Genomic DNA, 19,575 nt, shown 5'->3' on the forward strand with positions numbered 1-19,575 from the left:
ACCGTATGTGGGCCAAACTACACAGAAGGCCAAGGCACGAATATTACAACATATGAGCAGAATCCGTTGCAAGGTCCGTTTTGTCAGTCATAATCATGAACCAGACAGTATGCGCTGGAGAATACTTGAAAAAATCAACGCGAATCCAAGAGGAGGATCCATGACCTCTGCACTCAACAGAAAGGAGTGTAAATGGATCCATACTTTTAACTCTGTAACCCATGGACTAAACGAGCACGAGGAGATTTCCAAACAAATGGGTTTACTATAACAACGCTAGCCACTGGGTAGTCTTAGCTACAATCACCATTCCTTGCATAGCGCTACTGTTTAATTGCGCTATGCTATGACCCCCTGAGTCACCAATATATGTACCGAACTCCGAGTTAAGTAACATGGGTATTGTCTGACTGCTATACTTCAACAAATGCATATGTTACAACCTCTTCAGTCACCAATTTGCGCATTGCTACTGTGTACAAGTACAACTGTGTAATCAAGTGTATATATACCACAGGCGCTACTGTTCAATTGCGCTATGCTATGCCTCCCTCAGTCACCAATCTATGTACTGAACTCCAGATCAAGTTACATGGTTACTGTCTGACTGTTATATTTCCACAAATGCATATGTTACAACTTTTTCAGTCACCAATTTGCACAATTTTGTTCGGTTCATTAACATGTGAATTGTTTGACTCCTGCTTCTTTGTACAAGCACAACTGTAGAAGTAAGTGTAGAGGGGCATTCATATGAGCCTTAGCTAAGTCCCCGCCTTAGCTAATTTCCCCCCCTCCCCTCCCCCCTGTTCCACCCCCCCCTCCCCCGTCCCCCTTGCCCTCTGCGTGAATCGTTCACCCGGCATCATGAACCAGACAGTATGCGCTGGAGAATACTTGAAAAAATCAACGCGTATCCAAGAGGAGGATCCATGACCTCTGCACTCAACAGAAAGGAGTGTAAATCGATCCATACTTTTAACTCTGTAACCCATGGACTAAACGAGCACGAGGAGATTTCCAAACAAATGGGTTTACTATAACAACGCTAGCCACTCTGTAGTCTTAGCTACAATCACCATTCCTTGCATAGCGCTACTGTTTAATTGCGCTATGCTATGACCCCCTGAGTCACCAATATATGTACCGAACTCTGAGTTAAGTAACATGGGTATTGTCTGACTGCTATACTTCCACAAATGCATATGTTACAACCTCTTCAGTCACCAATTTGCGCATTGCTACTGTCTACAAGTACAACTGTATAATCAAGTGTATATATACCACAGGCGCTACTGTTCAATTGCGCTATGCTATGCCTCCCTCAGTCACCAATCTATGTACTGAACTCCGGATCAAGTAACATGGTTACTGTCTGACTGTTATATTTCCACAAATGCATATGTTACAACTTTTTCAGTCACCAATTTGCACAATTTTGTTCGGTTAATTAACATGTGAATTGTTTGACTCCTGCTCATTTGTACAAGTACAACTGTAGAAGTACGTTTAAAGGGGCATTCATATGAGCCTTAGCTAAGTCCCCGCCTTAGCTAATTTCCCCCCCTCCCCCCTGTTCCACCCCCCCTCCCCCGTCCCCCTTGCCCTCTACGTGAATCGTTCACCCGGCATGTACAGACGAATCGCACGCCTCTCGAGTGACACACGGCACGCTTCTCCACGTTTCCTAGCAACGTGGCTCCCAGCCCCGTCATGGCGCTTCAGGTGTGACACAGCCGAATGCGCCATGGTTGCCTAGCAACGGGCGCACCGTATGCCCTCGAGATATAACCAAAACCCCTTTGGTGCACCGCGTCAGTCTTACTTGGCAGTGATCGTGTCCGGACAACCGGCTTGCCTAGCGACCCGCAACATTAGTTTCGCAGGGGTAAGTAAGGTGTCGGTCTAATTGGTTTGGAAGCCGCCGCCGGCACACAGCTCTGCTCACACCAATCCCGCACATCTCGGGATAGTAATTAAATGGGCACCCGGACCCTATCCATAGCCCCGTTTACCGCACTATTCGGGATACGATTAATGGGCACTCGTCACCCGGCTAGCTAACAACAAAGCCCCCCCCTGTACATCACGAGCACACGCCGTTTACTTAGGAGCGGCACAGCGAGCGAGTCTCACTTGGCGCTTCCTATAAATAATTACCTTATGGCGATAAATAATTACCTTACGGCGATGCTTAAATAGTTCTTTTTAAACCACGTCTAAACACCCGCGCACGCCACCTTTATTTAATCATTGCCCTGCAGCGGGTAATTTCCACTGTGGCATCCACATGTGCTAGCACCAGCACTACACGCTCGTGTTCTGCAGTAAGAGCACCTCCATTCACTTTGCTCGATTCACTGGAGCTTGGCTCAATCACCATGCCCCACACCCCTTGTAGTGCGATAAGGGGATGGTCCAGTAGCTGGGAGTTAATTCACTTTCTTTCCTCAATGTAAAGGGTTAAAGTTTCACTAGTGACCCGCAATTTCCTCAAATTTAATTCACTTTCTTTCCTCAAACTAAAGGGTTAAAGTTTCACTAGTGACCCGCAATATCCTGGCCACCAAGCCGCCCTAAAATAGTTCATCTTATGTATTCCAGGTTGACCATTTGGCTGCCCTCCAGGCTGTGATAAATCCCACCTGCTTGACCTATTCCCAATGTGAGTATTCTCCGCTCACATTCGTCATTTTTGACGTTCCAATTCCACACCTCTCTGAAAACCCTCTCCTTTCAATTTCAGCCCTTCCCCTGTCTTGATAAAGACCCGCCGCGACCACCAACTGGGGCGTCTTAGGGTCGAAACATCGGCGCTCAATATTGGCCAAGATAACTCCAGGCACCTGCAAAGCTACCTCTTGTCTCCTTGGAGTATTAACTCAACACTCTGGCCTTTTTAACAATCCCTTTGTATAAATTGTATATATGTGTCACTGAACTCAATGCACTGATCACTTTGTTCACCAACAGTCACGTTTATCACATGTTTTCGTAACAGTTCCTCACGTATTGAAACTTGTATCACTATGGAATGAAGTAATTCCTGTATATCGTGATTGTTTTTACTTTTTACTGAGATAAAAAAAACTTGAATTTCAGTCGTTTTCAGAGAGGTTTATTAATTTCAGTGTGTACCGAGCTAACACAGCCAATTTTAAAGCAATTGTTTGTTACCCAACAGAACCACTTTGTTCTTAACCACGCTCACCCAGGTTTTGAGGGACACAGGGTTACCCCATTTATGTTTAACGTTGGACAGAGGACAACATGATAACAGTGGCTGCTCTATCAGAAGCAGCAATGAAAAAAAGGGGTTCCCCCCTCAGTTCACAGCATTCATAGACTTTTCAACTGCCTTTGATCTGATTATGTAATAAGAGGCTTACTATGGACTAATCTGCAAAACTGGGATTTCCTCATTCCATTACTAAATGCCATAATCAACCTCTACTCCCAGAGCTGGGTGCAGATATATTTAACATCTAACTGGGCCACAACAGGTAAGATTGCAACATCTATGGGGTGAAGCAAGGTTTAATTCTGGCCCAACTCCTCTTTGACCTGTACTTGGCTGATATCAATGCCCATTTAGCAAAAGCGAGAGTGTTTCCATCGAGAACTGCAGGTTTGAAAAAACAACTGCTTCAGTACGCAGATGGCGCCTTTATCTATGACCATACCCAGATTGGCCTCTAGCGCTTGCCTTGGGTTGCTACAGTAAGCTAAATAACATTCAAATAAACAGTGCCAAAAGTAAGATAATAGTACTAAGAGGGAAAGTCCATATCAAAGGAGTTTGGGATCTGTAGGAAAGTATGATCTGCTTCTTATGGTTACCCCCAATTTTTGCTTGATGTTACACTGTTTGTGACTTGTCTGACTGGGATCCTACTAGTCAGGACCCCGGTCTATCTGCTTTCCCCTAAAAATGTTATGCATGTACGTAGGTACACTCCAGATTGGATAATGGGGTACCCTTGTCAGTGCGTAGTATATGGTACACATGTACCCAGGGCACAGGTACCCCAGAGGCCTCCAATGGGCTGCAGCATGTATTATGCCACCCATGAGAGGCCATGCAAAATGGAACTACATGCCTGCCATTGTAGCCTGTGTAAGCTGGTGCTTGCACCACTTACCTTAGATATAGGTTTACTATATATATATATATAGGTCACTACACTTAAAACCTATCATTCACCCCTCTAGCCGGCCTTGACAATCCTGAAGGCAGGGTGCTGGATTTTACGTGAGAGGGTGTCCCTGCATGAGCAGAGCCCCTCTGCAGCCTTGGGAGACCATTCTCCCGGGTTGTCGGTGACACAGCCAGACATATAGGTACAGGTGCGTTATATGCTCGCGTAAAATGCTATTTCGAAAACTGCTGCAACAAAACATGTTGTGTTTGGTATCAAACACCTTGGAATCATACCTCTACGCGGTAACCGGAGACAAATAGACATCCTGTCAAAGGGAGGTGTGACCACCTCCTAGACAGGATTTAGTGTATTGGGGCTGGTTGGGTTTACTTCCAAAGTGCCTGAAAGTCTGCATCTGGGGCACACTTGTTGTCCCTGTGTGCTGTCCAGTTCAAACCAGTCCCGAGAGCCCTTGGCACCTGCTGTGGCGCAAAACTGGACAAGGACATGGGAGTATCCTCCCCACTGTTCTGACCCTCCCCTGGAAGGGTCCCCTGAATCTGTCCAACCCTCTCCCGTGGGTATAAAAGGGCTTACCTGGCTGTAGGACCCTGAATTTAACGTTGACAAAAATCTGATCAAGAAACCACTGACCTTCGAGCATCTGAATACTCTGGACTTCGACTGGACCTGACTTCATCTCCCTCTTCGTCCAAAGCATCGTCTGTGCCCGTGCACCATACAGGCTCCGTGCAGGACCTGTGGAGCATCAAGGACAACTGAAGTATCTCCCTTGGGGTGAAGGGATCACTTCCCTGGATTTGCAAGCACCGTAATTCTGCTGATCCTGAGCTCCTGCGGACTCCGAAGGCTCTCACAACATAGGAGGTGGGTTCCTACGTTCCTTAAGGTCTAGCTGCCCTTTCACCAAGTTTGAGGCCAGTATCCATTATGGGGACCACATAACCTGAACCCATGTGCACCGCCTACTTTTGCAGTTGGATATGCCTGTTGGCGTTCCCCAACTAAGTGCATTGGGCAATCAAAAGCCCCAACCTCTGCGCACATTTTGTAGAAAGGACTTTGGCCTCCTCGCACTCTGTGCCCTGCAAGCTGTTACTTTGTGAAACTACTAGAGATCTGCTTGCAACACTTGTGCCTCCGGCCTGTGGGTCCATTTGAGGGACAACACTGATTTTCTTGGGCTCCCCTGGTTGCTCCAGGCCTGCCCTTACTCCCCTTGCTGTGGTAAGTCTCCCTGTCCTTGCTGGGCCAGACAGTGACCTTCCTCGACCTTCTTTGTGGGTTGCCGCTGCCAAGGCTTATTGGCGCTCCAGCCGGACACTGACCCTTCAGCACTCGACATCCTTCGTGGGGCAGCTTGTATTCGGCTCCTGGTCGTCCTCGACGACTCCTGGTCCCTGTGGCTGCCGAGTCAAGGTCTCCATCTTCACACCTGAAGCACCTGACATCAGTGGGCATTCGACTACCGAGCCCCTGGTGAACCAGACTCTGTCTCCTCTGCTTTCAGAATCCTTCCTTCAAGAATCTACCTGTGGGTTCCACCGGACACTTTTCTTCTTTCCAGCAGTGGCATTTCTTTGAAGACTTCCATTGAAACAACGTCGGTTTCCTACGCCACTTCGACCCTATGCACCCAGCTTCCCTGGGATAAGTAACTGGAACTTTGGTATCCACGTGTGGGGTGGCTCTCCAAACTTCTATGTTCTAAAGGGTTTCTTCGTAATCCACTGGGAAGGGTCCTTAACCCCTTGTGTGCTCATGACAGAGCCGCTCCGTCATGAGCCTCGGTTGAGCTGTGCTCATGACGGAGCAGTTCCGTCATGGCCCGCTCGGCGCGCCTGCGCGGCGCGTTCTATTGAGCGGGCGCGTTCGTGACGGAACCGCTCCGTCACAAACACCACTCAACCGCGGCTCGTGACGGAGCGGCTCCGTCACGAGCATGCGAGCGCTGCTCGACCCCCCCGCCCCCTTAGCGCTGCGGCGGAATTCCCGCAGCAGCGAAGGGGTTAAACACTAAAACTGCAACTGTGACTCTCCCATTGAATTGTACGTAGAACGCAGCTGTGTTCTCACACTGCACATGTCCTCCGTGGGGTCTCTACTTACTCACCTTGGGTGGTTCCTTGGGGTCCCCGCGATTCTATAACCTCTAGACACTGTCTTGACTCGAGTCGTGGTTCTTATACCACTATTTTAGTATATGGTTTGGTCTCCCTGTGGAACCCACTGCTACAGTATTGTGTGCTTTGTGTGCATCTGCGTGTAGCAGATACTGTGAGGTATTTAAGGTGTGTTATAAAAATAAATACATATTTTTATAACTACTGTGTGTTTCTCCTTTCATTTAACCAATACATTAAGGTTACATTCTGGTAAAACATGCTGCTTAACATTCCTTCAAGACTAAGCCTGAAGGCTGCTCTCCAAGCTACCACGTGGATAGCTTTCTAAGGTTATCTTCGACCTCTTAAGTCAACATAAGGATTGTTTGGACAGGTGCAAGGTGTGTGAAGTTGGCCTGGTATATGATGTTCACTATTTTAGTGAGCACCTTGCACCAGTCCAAACAACCCTTATGATGATGGTTGTAAAGTCAACCTTATAGACCAGCTATACTAGTGGTAGCATGGACAATGCACTCTTAGGCTAAACTCAAGAGGGCATGTGAAGCCAGCTGTTTTACCATATATAACCCCTATAATACCAAATGAAAGGACATCACACAGGATATATATAATATATATATGTATTTATTTCTAGACAAACCCTCTGAACTCTTTATGAGGTCAGAGGCACAAGCACAATACAAGATACTTAATTAAAATACAATAAGTTGCACAAAATACAGCAGGGCCCTAGGGACGCGCTAAACCATATACTAAAATAGTGGTATAAGTACCACTGCTCGGAAAGTGAATAGGCCTAGGGCCAAGAGTTAGGACGCAGGAGGCCCACGGGAGTCGTGTGCAGAGTCTTTACTCACACGCAAGTTACCATAGAGAATGAATGGGAACGTAAAAAATGGAAACTAGTTCTTTTATGGCACTTCTGACTGGACTCGATGAAAGTTACTTGAAACCTAGACAGTTGGATAGTCAATACCCACAGGAGCACCGGAGTACTTGCGTTACCTCACCCACAGAAAGCGGGTGCATGGGTGTCAAAGTCTGTCGGGTTTCGTCGCTGAATCCTATGGAGCCTGGAAGAAAGATGCTGCAGGCGACCAGAAGAGAAGTGTCCGGTTGGATCCAAGGGCGGATCGAGGATGAAGAGTACCTGAAAGCAGCGGGGACAGAGTCTGGGTCACTAGCCAGTGACCAGGAAGGAACTAGGAAGGAACCAGGCGATGTCGCGAAGCAATCAGGCGATGTCATGAAGCTGGTCTCTGCTGCCACGTGGACCAGGAGGCGTCGACGACGACCAGGAGTCAGGCACGGACTGTCCCACGAAGGCTCTCGCTGTCGGGGGTGTCGTCTTCCGGATTGGAGTCAGCAAGCCTTGGCAAAGGCAACCCACGCAAGAATCGAAGTTAGCTTCTTAATCAGACCAGCAAGGTCTGATGGGCTGCTTCTTTTCAGGGAAGCAAGGGCCAGGCTGGAGCAAACAGACCAGCGATGTAAATTCAAAGTTTCGTCGCCAAGATGGCCACTAGCCAACGGGCAAGTGACCAGGCAGACGCGTCGAGCAGGAAAATGCAGAAGGGCCCCACGCAGAACTCGTGGACTGTGCAGGGCTGATCTTCGGTACAGATGATGCTCGGGGCAGGGCCTTCCTAATCCCCAATGCACAGCTTCGAGGGTGCCTCGGGTGCTGCCCAAAAAGCAAGTTGCTGACTTTTCAAGATGGCCGGTCCCACGTCTCCCGTCGCCTCCACGGGTCTCAGCTCTGCTGGGGCTGTGGATCGGGCTGTTGGAAGTCTGGAAGTCCAGTACTTGTCAGGCTCTGTGCTCGGGCTCCGGAGGGAGGTGTCGACAAAGCAAGCCGTTGATCGCTGGATGGTGTCCTTCACCACAAGGGAGATTCTTCAGTCTTCTAAGTCGAGTAGAATGTCGAAGGTCCAGAGTTTCGTTTCAAGTTTCAGTCAGGATCTAATCTAAAGTCTCGGGACTCAGCTCCAACCTATTTACCAAATCTAGGGGCTGGATTACCTGCTAGGTCCCTCCTATGGGTGGGACCAGGGAAGGGGGTGGTTATACCCCTTTCACTTTTTCCAGTTTCGCGCCAGAGCTGGGGCTGGAGTGCCCCAGCACCGGTTTGAACCGGACTATGCATGGGACACCTTGTGTGCCCCAGGCAGTATCTCATTTCTTTCAGCCCTCCCTGTCCCAATACACAAGAGACTGTCTGGGGTGGTGTTAGCACCTCCCAAGACAGGAAACCTATTGTCCAAGCCTCCCTCGCTGGAAGACTCCCAGCATCAGGAGATCAGACTTGTGTCTGTGGCAGCAGCATCCATTTTGTGATGGTGAGGCTTTGCTTAACTTTAACCGGGATTAGTAGGAACAACATGTCTTCCCCCTCTAGAAGGGTGGAATGCTACCCCCGTCGCCAGAACTGGAGAGGGGGTAGTAATTCAAAGCATATGACACCTTAAACGACATGTTTTGATAAAGTCAAACAAAGTCAAACTAGAGTTAGCATTTAACCGCGAGGCTCATAATGCACTTAAGAGTATATGGTATGGCTATATCCTAGAACAGCTATAAGGACATGGTTCCGAAAGCTGCAGACAGGCTCAGCTCATGCTAGAGCACCATCTCACATAAAACCAAGAACTCTGCCTCCAGGATTGTTAAGGCCTGCCATAGGAGTGACTTATAGGTGTATATGTGTCTAGATATAAGGTTAGATATATGAATACTATATCTAAGCAAGCGGTGATTACACGACCTTGCCCCAGCTGAGTGATCAGCCAGTTGTGTCAATGTGACTGGCCAGCCAGAGGTGGCATAATACATGCTGCAGCCCCTGGTAGGCCTTGGATGCACCTATGCCCTGGGTACCTATAGTACACTGTACAGGGGCTCATAAGGTGACCCAATGTCCAATTGGTAATGTACCTAAAGTACGTTGTACTGAATTTAGAGAGCTCGCAGCTGGGCTGTGGGTCTGATTAGCAGGCCCACAGCCACATTAAGTCGAAAACCAGTGAAGCAAAAAGTGGGGTGACCATAGGAAAGCAGACCCTACTCTCCTACACAACCCCCCCCCCCCAAAAAAAACGCAGGGACATTAGACTAACCTTGACCAGCTGTGTCTTCATGTTCTAAGTGGAAGTAGCTGGAGAGACCATCTGCATTGCCATGGTCAGTCCCTGGTCTGTGCTCCACTGTAAAGTCCATCCCCTGTAGGGAAATGGACCACCTGAGCAGTTTGGGGTTTTCACCCTTCATCTGATTTAGCCACAAGAGGGGCTTATGGTCAGTCTGAATCTTGAAGTGAGTGCCAAACAAGTATGGTCTCAACTTCTTCAGGGCCCACAACACAGCAAAGGCCTCCCTCTCAAAGGCTGACCAACGTTTCTCTCTAGGGGTCAACCTCCTGCTAATAAAAGCAATGGGTTGGTCTTGACCATCTACATTAAGTTGTGAAAGCACAGCTACCACCCCAACTCAGAAGCATCTGTTTGGACAATGAACTCTTTGGAGTAGTCAGGACTCTTCAGGATAGGAGCTGAGCATATGGCCTTCTTCAGGTCATCAAATGCCTTTTGACAGCTTAGTGTCCACTGAACCTTCTTTGGCATCTTCTTGGAAGTCAAGTCATTAAGTGGTGTCACAATGGACCCATAATTCTTAACAAACGTTCTGTAATAACCAGAAAAGCCCAAGAAAGCTCTGACCTGTGTCTGGGTGGTTGGAGAAGCCCAGTCCTTGATCGTCTGGATCTTACTCTCCAGTGGTTGAACCTGACCCCCACCTACAAGGTGGCCCAGGTACACAACCTTACTCTGCCCTATCTGGCACTTTGTGGCCTTGATAGTTAGGCCTGCTTTCTGCAGGGCCTCTAAAACCTTCTTCAGGTTGATCAGGTGATCCTCCCAGGTGGAGCTGAAGACAGCAATATCATCTAGATAAGCTGCACAAAAGTCATCCAACCCAGTGAGGACTTGGTTCACAAACCTTTGGAAAGTGGCAGGTGCATTCTTCAAACCAAAGGGCATCACCACAAATTGAGAATGACCTCATGGGTTTGAGAAAGCGGTTTTGACCTTGGCATCCTCAGCTAACCTGATTTGCCAATAGCCAGCTGTCAAATCAAATGTGCTCAAAAACTTGGCAGAAGCCAATCTGTCAATAAGCTCATCTGCTCTTGGAATTGGGTGAGCATCTGTCCTAGTGACCGCATTGAGACCTCTGTAGTCCACACAGAACCTAATCTCTCTCTTACCATCTTGGGTGTGAGGTTTAGGTACACGGACTACTGGGATGGCCCATGGGCTCTCTGATGGCTCAATTACTCCCAGTTCCAGCATTTCCTGCACCTCAGTCTTTATACAGTCCCTGACATGGTCAGGTTGCCTGTAGATCTTATTCTTCACCGGCAGACTGTCACCAGTGACCACCTCATGGGTGCACCAGTTAGTCTGACTAGGTGTTAATGAAAACATATGTCTAAAGGACTGTAATACTTGTCTGCAGTCCTGTTGCTGCTGGTCAGTGAGGCTGCCAGCTAAGGCCACACCGTCAACTGAACCATCATCAGGGTTCTGAGTCAGCAGGTCTAGGAGAGGGTCAATGTCTTCCTCCTGCCCCTCACCTGTAGCCATGAGCAAGCCCATGTCTGCCCTGTCAACATATGCTTTGAGTCTGTTGACATGGAGCACCCTGTGGGGGCTCCTGGGAGTTCTAGGTCCACCAAGTAGGTGACCTCTCCCTTTTTCTCAACAATGGTGTGGGATCCAGACCATTTGTCAAGGTTTTTAAAAGCCTTCTTCATATACTCAGCCATCCTGTATCAGAGACCAAGTACATAGTACATAGTCCACTATGTCTTGTTAGGCTTTTTGAGAGGTAACTCCTATCCTTCTTTAACCAGACATAGGGGTCCTCTTACAGGATGCCCAAACAAAAGTTCAAAAGGGCTGTAGGCAACCCTCTTTTGTGGGACCTCTCTGTAAGCAAACAGAAGGCAGGGTAAAAGGATGTCCCATCTTCGCCTAAGCTTTTCAGGTAAACCCTTGATCATATCCTTTAACCCTTTAATTGCTGCCGACGGCCAACGGTCGTCACGAGCGCTACCGCCCCAGTGCTGCGCGCGACCGTTGGCCGTCGGGTCAGCATTCGTTCTCCGAACGTTCAGCACTGGGCGCTGAACGTTCGACGCTGGGAACGGGTTAAGGTCTTGTTGTTGTGGATGGTAGGGTGTAGTGAATTTATAATTTACATCATACTCTTTCCACATTGCAGTCAAATATCCAGACATAAAGTTTGCACCTCTGTCGGATACTACCTCCTTCGGGAAGCCCACTCTTGAGAAAACTCCCAGGAGGGCTCTTGCCACAACAGGAGCTGTTGTGGTCCTTAGGGGAATAGCTTCTGGATTCCTGGTGGAATGATCCACTACCACCAGTATAAATCTGTGCCCAGATGCTGTTTGGGGATCCATTGGTCCAACAATGTCTATCCCAACTCTTTCAAAGGGTACCCCCACCAACGGTAGTGGTATCAGGGCTGCCTTTGTGGTGCCACCTGCTTTGCCACTGGCTTGGCAGGTTACACAGGAGCGACAAAACTCCTTGGTATCTTCTGACATATGGGGCCAGTGAAAGTGAGGGACAAGCCAGTCCCAAGTCTTGTTCTGGCCCAAGTGTCCTGCTAAAGAAATATCATGGGCTAAGGTAAGAAGGAAACCCCTAAATGTCTGAGGTATGACCAACCTCCTGGAAGCACCAGGCTTGGGGTCTCGAGCCTCAGAATAAAGGAGTCCTTCATCCCAGTACACTTTGCGGGTACCTGTAGCATTCCCAGCAGCCTCAGAAGCAGCTTGCTGTCTGAGGGGTTCAAGAGAGGAACAGTCTAACTGTGCCTGCCTCAAGTCTGCCCTTGAAGGTCCCTCTGTCCCAAGAAACTCAACCTGGTCAGGTTCAAGCTCTTTTGGGACATTTCCCTCCGAGGTCTCAAAATCAGCTTCCTTGTAGGCAGGTGGGAAAATACTGCCTTTACCCTACTGCTCTTTCTCTTGGGTGGCAATTGGTCAATAGTTTCAGGATCCAAGGCCTGTTCAGTGAGGCACTTTTTGTCCTGTGACCTGGTCACAGCAAGGACATGTGATGATATACCTAACATCTCAGCATGAGTCCTATACTCCACTTCTGACCATAGTGAGGATTCAAGGTCATTGCCCAACATACATTCAACAGGGAGATCTGCACTTACCACAACTCTTTTGAGGCCAGTTACCCCTCCCCAGGAGAAATTAACGACTGCCACACTATGTGTAGTAGTGACATTGCTAGCATTGGTCACCAGGTAATTATCACCCAGTACAATCTGTCCAGGGTCCACAAAGTTAGGTGTCACCATTGTGACGACACTGACACATGTGTCCCTGTAGGCCTGAGCCACTTAGTCATTTATCAAAAGTGTATGTCTGTACTTGCCCAGAGTACTGGGACTCACAGTAGAGGACGTAGTCATGTGCACATCACAGACAAGAACAGCCTGAGTTGGTATTCTGACTTGGCCAGAATCCATCTCAGTTCCCAAGGTTAACCCTACTATAGCCTTGGGTTGAGAACTACCACTGCCAGCTGAACTAGGGGGTGCAGTTGCCTTAGGGGCAGCAGTGGTAGGGGCTGAATCTTTCTTAGTGCAGTCACTGGTCCAGTGACTAGTGGATTTACAAAAATTACGCCAAGGTTTTCTTTGTCCATCTTTCTTCTTCTTCTTGGAAGTTTTGGACCCCCCATCATTTTACTTTTGGGGCCCTGTAGAAGACTTCTGGTCTTTTGGTTTCTGATCCCCACCTTTTTGGTCTGCCTTTTTCTGATCACCACCTTAGGCCTGGTTTTTCTGCTTAACCCTGGTTCTGACCCACTTATCTGTCCTCTTTCCCAATTATTGGAGAGAAGTCCCACAGCCACATAAAGTCGAAAACCAGTGAAAGCAAAAAGCAAAAAGTGGGGTGACCATAGGAAAGCAGACCCTACTCTCCTACACAAGGTGCCTACTTTAATTAGCGGATATCATATACCAGGCCAACTTCTTACAGGATCTATCCAATAGGAAGCTGGAAAAAGTCAAACCCATCAAATACCTGGGTGTTTTCTTTAATGAACTAGGCAGTGTTTGTGCCCACTTATCCTCTCAGAAGAACATCTGTGCGGCATTGAGTTTGAATTTCTGCAAGCTGATGCAAAAAATGAATGGCCCCAACTGGTCTGCAAGGTCATCAATAGTAAGCTAATGCCAACTTTGATGTATGGAGCGTTTACATTCAGAGACTGCCTTTAGTCATGGCTGGATCAAGGGCAAAATAAATGTTGTCGCTCAGTATTTGCCCTTCCGAATGCATCTCCAGCAGTGTGCTTGTGATTGAAATTTAATCTACCCGGGCAAAACTTGATAATAAAAGTGTGTGTTTTTGGGCATACGGATTAAAAGCGAAGAACGCAAGTAAGGGGCTCTTTGAAACACACAATTTTTCAAATCCTTGTGGATGAAAAACGAGAATGGTACACATATTTGAGAGCCTCGATGGATTCTTTAAAGGCTAAAGATCTCTGGGAATTCCCCATCCTCCTAAAGCGTTAAATAGATTGTTTCTGAAGCAGGCAAAATTAATTTAGAGAGATCTTGACACTGAAGCTGTAGATGTGCCAGTATTAAAATAACTCCACTCTATACAATGAAGGTCAAATTTTAGGTTTAATGGACTCTCTGCCCACCCCCCCCCCCCCCCCCCCCAAATACTACTACAGTTAAGATGCAGTATAATTTGTCTTAAAGAGAATTGCTTTCACCGGTTAACAGGATCATTAGGGAAGGTCTGCAGACTCTGTGGGTCAGCAGAGACGTCCCTATTGCACATCATTTGTATCTATGAGCCAATATTGGTGCAGAGAGGCTTCTGTTTACGTCGAGTCTTCTTGCAGATAAGATCATGCCTGGAAGCAAATTCTCCCTGTTTATCCCTGCAGTCACTGCAGCTAGCAATGAGACTTCTGTAATTTATGCTGCATGTAATTAAGACGCTGAAGAAAGTTTCCGATCAAAATGTGACAAATTTTGATGCCTAGAGGCACAGCCTTGACAACTTGATGATGATAATCAGATGGATGTAAATCATCTACCAGACCTGTTCATATTCGAAGATCTTTTCTTCCACCTATACCCTGGAACAAAATCTAGTTTTATGGTGCATGTGTCTATTTGGCTTAGCTAGGTGCCTAGTCATCCCAGACGTGAACAGATGTAGAACTAAAGCGGGCAGCCCTCTAGATAATGCTTGCAACATCTTGTCTGAAACTTGATATAATGACTGGTATTTTAAGCTATAGTATCACGTTTTCTGTAGATCACAACATCTCAATGTGGTGTGACAACAGTGGATTAGATCACCACACACCATCTCTCTCCTCCTTACCCTTTCTTTTCATCATACTCCTATTTATTTATACAGTGATCTATGGATATGTCACCGATAGAAAAATCAGGGGGGCGGCAACCCTTACTTCCTGCTTTGACCTCCGCCCCACACACAACTTGAGACACCTGGCCCCAGACGCCCTACCTGCTCGTCAGCTCCATCGCTACCTAACATAAAAGATATTTCTTATCCATGATGCTCATATTCCCCCACACCCATCCGTTACTATACGACAAGGCAGTCACCACAGACAGTGCCCACCCGGGGGCCAGCTCTACTTCAGCGACGTGGGCCCGTACTATCCCACCACCTGCAGGTCGCCATCCAGCTTCCTTGACCCTCGAAGGCCCCTAGTCCCTACTTCCTACCCTCTCCCCCATGACTACCTTCCCATCCTTCCCTTCCCTCCCCATTCTCACCGTTATGTACATTGTATCATCTCATCATAATTATAATTGTATGAGGTTGCCGTACCGGACTGTTGGATGATGGTTACCCATGCCATATACCCCTGTGCCTTCCTTAATAAACAATTCAACACAAAAAAATGCAATAGTTTAAACATGATAGGTTTATTGTGTAATAGCCCTGTGAGGTTTTATTATGTAGCTCTTTTTAGATTGGATGAAGTAAGCTACCACTTGGAATGTCATCCAGTTCTTTTTTTAGGCCAAAGGGAAAATTGCAGTTTTATATATTGAAATTTAAAATTTTCTCCTTAATATCAGTGATCAAATGACCTCAAATTCCTTTTTAAATGGTTTTTAATAACTGCAATAAATGTACTTACTATGCCATATCACTTGATGCTGTATAGACTCTATAGATTTACAGAATAATGCCATAAGGTGTGTGAGACAAAGGTCCTGATGTCATGTGTTTTTTGTGACATGCTCAAAGATAAGGCAGAAGGATACGGACAAAAGCTAATCGGGCACCTAAACCTTAGCAAAGTCTAAACATAGTCTAAACCTAGGCAGGGGCATTACTTAAGTGCATTCTTTTTTGTTTTGTTTCAGTGCATTGTGTTCTCAGCTATGCCTTATCCCCAGTTCCCTCCCTCTGACATCCCATAGTGTCTGGGCAGGGCATCTTCTTTAAAGGAGAGCAGTAAGTGGTAAATGGCAGGATTGTGCATTACGACAAGCATTGGCAGTAATAGTCGGCAGAAGAAGGCTACTCGCCCTCGCTTGCATTCTCCCTCCATTTCAAATCTTTGTTATTGTAATTTGAGAAGTTGTCACCTGTGGTAAACGTTCACTCTGCAAAATGTTGAGAGAAACAAAATACCATTCAAAGCCCACATGGTAGATAGTGAAAGTATGCCCCGTTTGGGAATCTGAGTCACGCTTTAATTTATTGTTCTAGGTAGGTAACTAGTTTGTTCTTGGTCTGAATTACAGCATTCCAAAACTTAGGGCTCTGGAGTACCAGTACCCATACTTTGGTTTCTTGCTTGGAGGTCTGGCTGTCGATCAGTTATGAGATGCTGAATGGTTAGCAGAGTGTCAGTGCACAGAAACGTACAGCATCAGTTCACAAAAAAAAAAATAGGGGTGACCATGCAAGCTGCACCATCTGGAATGCTTGGAGAAGTTTGTAGATTGGTGTTCTTCTCAGTAAATCCAACACTTGCAAGCCAAGTTGTGTGATGTTATTCCTTTCACCCTAGCACTAGCCCAGCAAAGCCTTTCAGGGGTATCAGTTACATTTTATCTGTCTGCCTTATCAGCTTTATCAATTGGAAAAGACAAATACACACCTAGTATAATGAATTGCTAGGCTGACAAACCATTTGTGTTTAGTCACTTGTATTTTTATGAAAAAAGGTTATGGAAAAATGCTTTGGCATCAAAGAATTCACACCGCATTTACAGAGGTTCACAAATACATTGAAAAAACCATAAACAATACATTACATCGACACATAAACATATGACAATTATGATGAGTTAAGACAACAGTATAATGCCTCAAGAAATTCTCTTTGTTGAGGCACCAATCCTGAATGCAAAATAAACAAGTGGACCGCTATGATGACAAACTAGCCTACTGCCCATGTGGTAAGGTCTACATTGGCAAAACGACCCAGGAAGTGCGCCAACGTATTATCCAGCATCGATCAAGGATAAATAACAAAGTCCTGACGGCACCCTTGGTATCCCACTTTTTACGAAAAGAACATTCATCCAATGACTTTAAATGGACGATCCTAGCCAATATCAAGAACACTCCAGGAGCAGGCGGGGATCCAGATGTACGCCTTGCTCAAAAAGAGGCTTACCTTATTCTGAGGTTCAACACTGCCATGGTAGGACTGAATGACCTCAACGAACTGAGTAATCTGTAGATAGCGTGCCCGCAGCGATTGCTGGTCTGTGCTACTCATGTGTCTGAAAAAATCACGTAGTTAATATGCTCACGCAGTTGAACAAATGGCAGTACATACACCATTTGCCGACTTCTCATCAGGGCCCCCAAGTATGTCTACTTTGCCTCTGAGCCACTTTCCATCGAGCAACCTTGTTCGTCATAATTCCAACTGTTTTTATTTGCCTTTAAATGCCCTTCAACATTGTCAACCCTCTCCCCATGGGAGGAGTAATACCACCTAATTCGGAGTGGACTACAGGTCCCAGCAGGCCGTTTTACACGCATTACGCGTCCCACTAGGCTGTTTCATACGCATCACGCGTTAAATACCTAGGGACACGCCCCCCCCGGCACCCGCGTTGTCAGTTTCCCACCGCCGGTTGCCTGATTCACAGCTCCTGATTCATCGTCTAAAACGTAAGTCCGCTCAAAGAACTCCACAAAATACATTGTAGTCAGATCGAGCGCGACCCGAGCTCTTTCTTAATTTATGCATTCCTTTTGGGTTACAGTTTTCTAACCACCGCGGCGGCTGCCGCCCGTGCCCATGTTTGGAACTCAACTCCTACATACAAAGGTAGGACCGAGTATACACACGTTGTGTTGCACAGTTACAGGCATTTTGTATGGGATGGTGACACTGTGTTTTACCTCCCTCAGGCGCATTTATTGATTCCGGGCACTTGGGCATTCCGGATAGGTGCATGTACAATTAACACCAAGGTATGTGCCTACAAGCGCTAACATGTATATGGTGGCTCAGAGTGTATACTAAATAACAGAGACTAACTAGGGTCTATACCGTCTTTTCCACAGGTAGCATCCTGATATTTTCCAGCATAAGGTATTTGCATATTCTTCTATAGTGGTTGAGTTGAAGTGAGGTAGCAGTCAGCTTTCCATTGATACCATTTTTTAATTTAACTTTCAGTGACAACGACCTTCCCAATCCTTGTCCTGAGGAGAACCCATTAACTACTAAACGGGTTCGAAACGCGTCGGCGTCTTGCTCCACCCAGATACTGAATCATCAGGGCATAATAGGAACAAAATTTACACACAATTCCACATTGTTACATAGTTTTGTGATTTCCTATTTCTGCACCATTTGACAAACCAATTTATGTGTATCTAGTGGTGGTAAAAACAAGTAGGCTAGTTTGTCATCATAGCGGTCCACTTGTTTATTTTGCATTCAGGATTGGTGCCTCAACAAAGAGAATTTCTTGAGGCATTATACTGTTGTCTTAACTCATCATAATTGTCATATGTTTATGTGTCGATGTAATGTATTGTTTATGGTTTTTTCAATGTATTTGTGAACCTCTGTAAATGCGGTGTGAATTCTTTGATGCCAAAGCATTTTTCCATAACCTTTTTTCATAAAAATACAAGTGACTAAACACAAATGGTTTGTCAGCCTAGCAATTCATTATACTAGGTGTGTATTTGTCTTTTCCAATTGATACTGTCCGGCACCTGTTTTGTTTGTTCACTAAGAGTGGTCCAGCCGGTCAGGGACAGGACCCAGCCTTTCCCCTTTTTCCCTTATCAGCTTTATCAGCATTTTTGTGATTAACTGATGAGTCTTGTGTTTGAATCAATTGTTGTAGTGCATTTTTTGAGAGGGTTAATCCACATGTTCCTACCAAAACTGTTTGTGATGCCCTAGTGGAACTTCAGTCTGGTTCTCGCATTCTGCATCTGCACCGCATTTTAGCCAATGTACAGTTGCCCTTCGAGGGTGCTCAAATTGAAGACAGTGTTCCTCATAGTAATCATGTCAGCTTGTTGCATGAGTGAGCTGCAATCACTTTCTGTCTAGCGACCATACACCACAATTTTTCCGGGCAAACTAGTGCTATGGACTATGGCAGCGTTCCTCCCAGAAGATATAGTGCCCTTCCACATCTATCACTCTGCCGTAGTTCTTCACCCCATCTCATCCATCTCAGAAGAAAGAGATACCTCATCACCTAGACCCAGAGAGAACTCTTAGTTATTACATTTATCGTACCAAGTACCATAGGGTGGATGAACAACTCTTATTGGGCAATGAATGGAAAAGCAGTGCACAAAGTAACTATCTCCAGCTGGATTGTCCTTTGTATAAAGACCTGCTATGGCCTAGATAAGAAACAGCCTTCAGAAGGCCTGTGGGCTCATTCTGCCAGAGCGAAAGCTGCTACCACTGCACTGCCTTGAACGTTTTGCAGGCTGCAACATGGGTATCTGCACAAGGCATTACTACACAGATAGGCAGATCCGGCGGGAAGGGCACTTTGCCCTTTTTTTCTTCAAGAATTTGTGGTCTGAATCATTCCACAGACCCATCACCTGGGTGGGAACGTTCTGCTTTGGTACCTATTCTCAAGGTGAGGAAATCGCGGTCTGAAGTATCCATCAGAAGAACATATTACTTACCTTCAGCAACAGTCTTTTTGGC

General features: G+C 46.5%; 1 protein-coding gene across 4 annotated transcripts in view; it reads left to right on the plus strand.

Annotated features, from left to right (window-relative positions):
• Positions 1-19,575, plus strand: part of USP42 (ubiquitin specific peptidase 42) — a 674,575-nt gene that overhangs the window by 497,024 nt on the left and 157,976 nt on the right. The gene's annotated exons all lie outside the window — the stretch shown is intronic.

The sequence above is a fragment of the Lissotriton vulgaris genome, chromosome 10 (assembly GCF_964263255.1).
Source record: "Lissotriton vulgaris chromosome 10, aLisVul1.2, whole genome shotgun sequence".
Taxonomy (NCBI): domain Eukaryota; kingdom Metazoa; phylum Chordata; class Amphibia; order Caudata; family Salamandridae; genus Lissotriton; species Lissotriton vulgaris.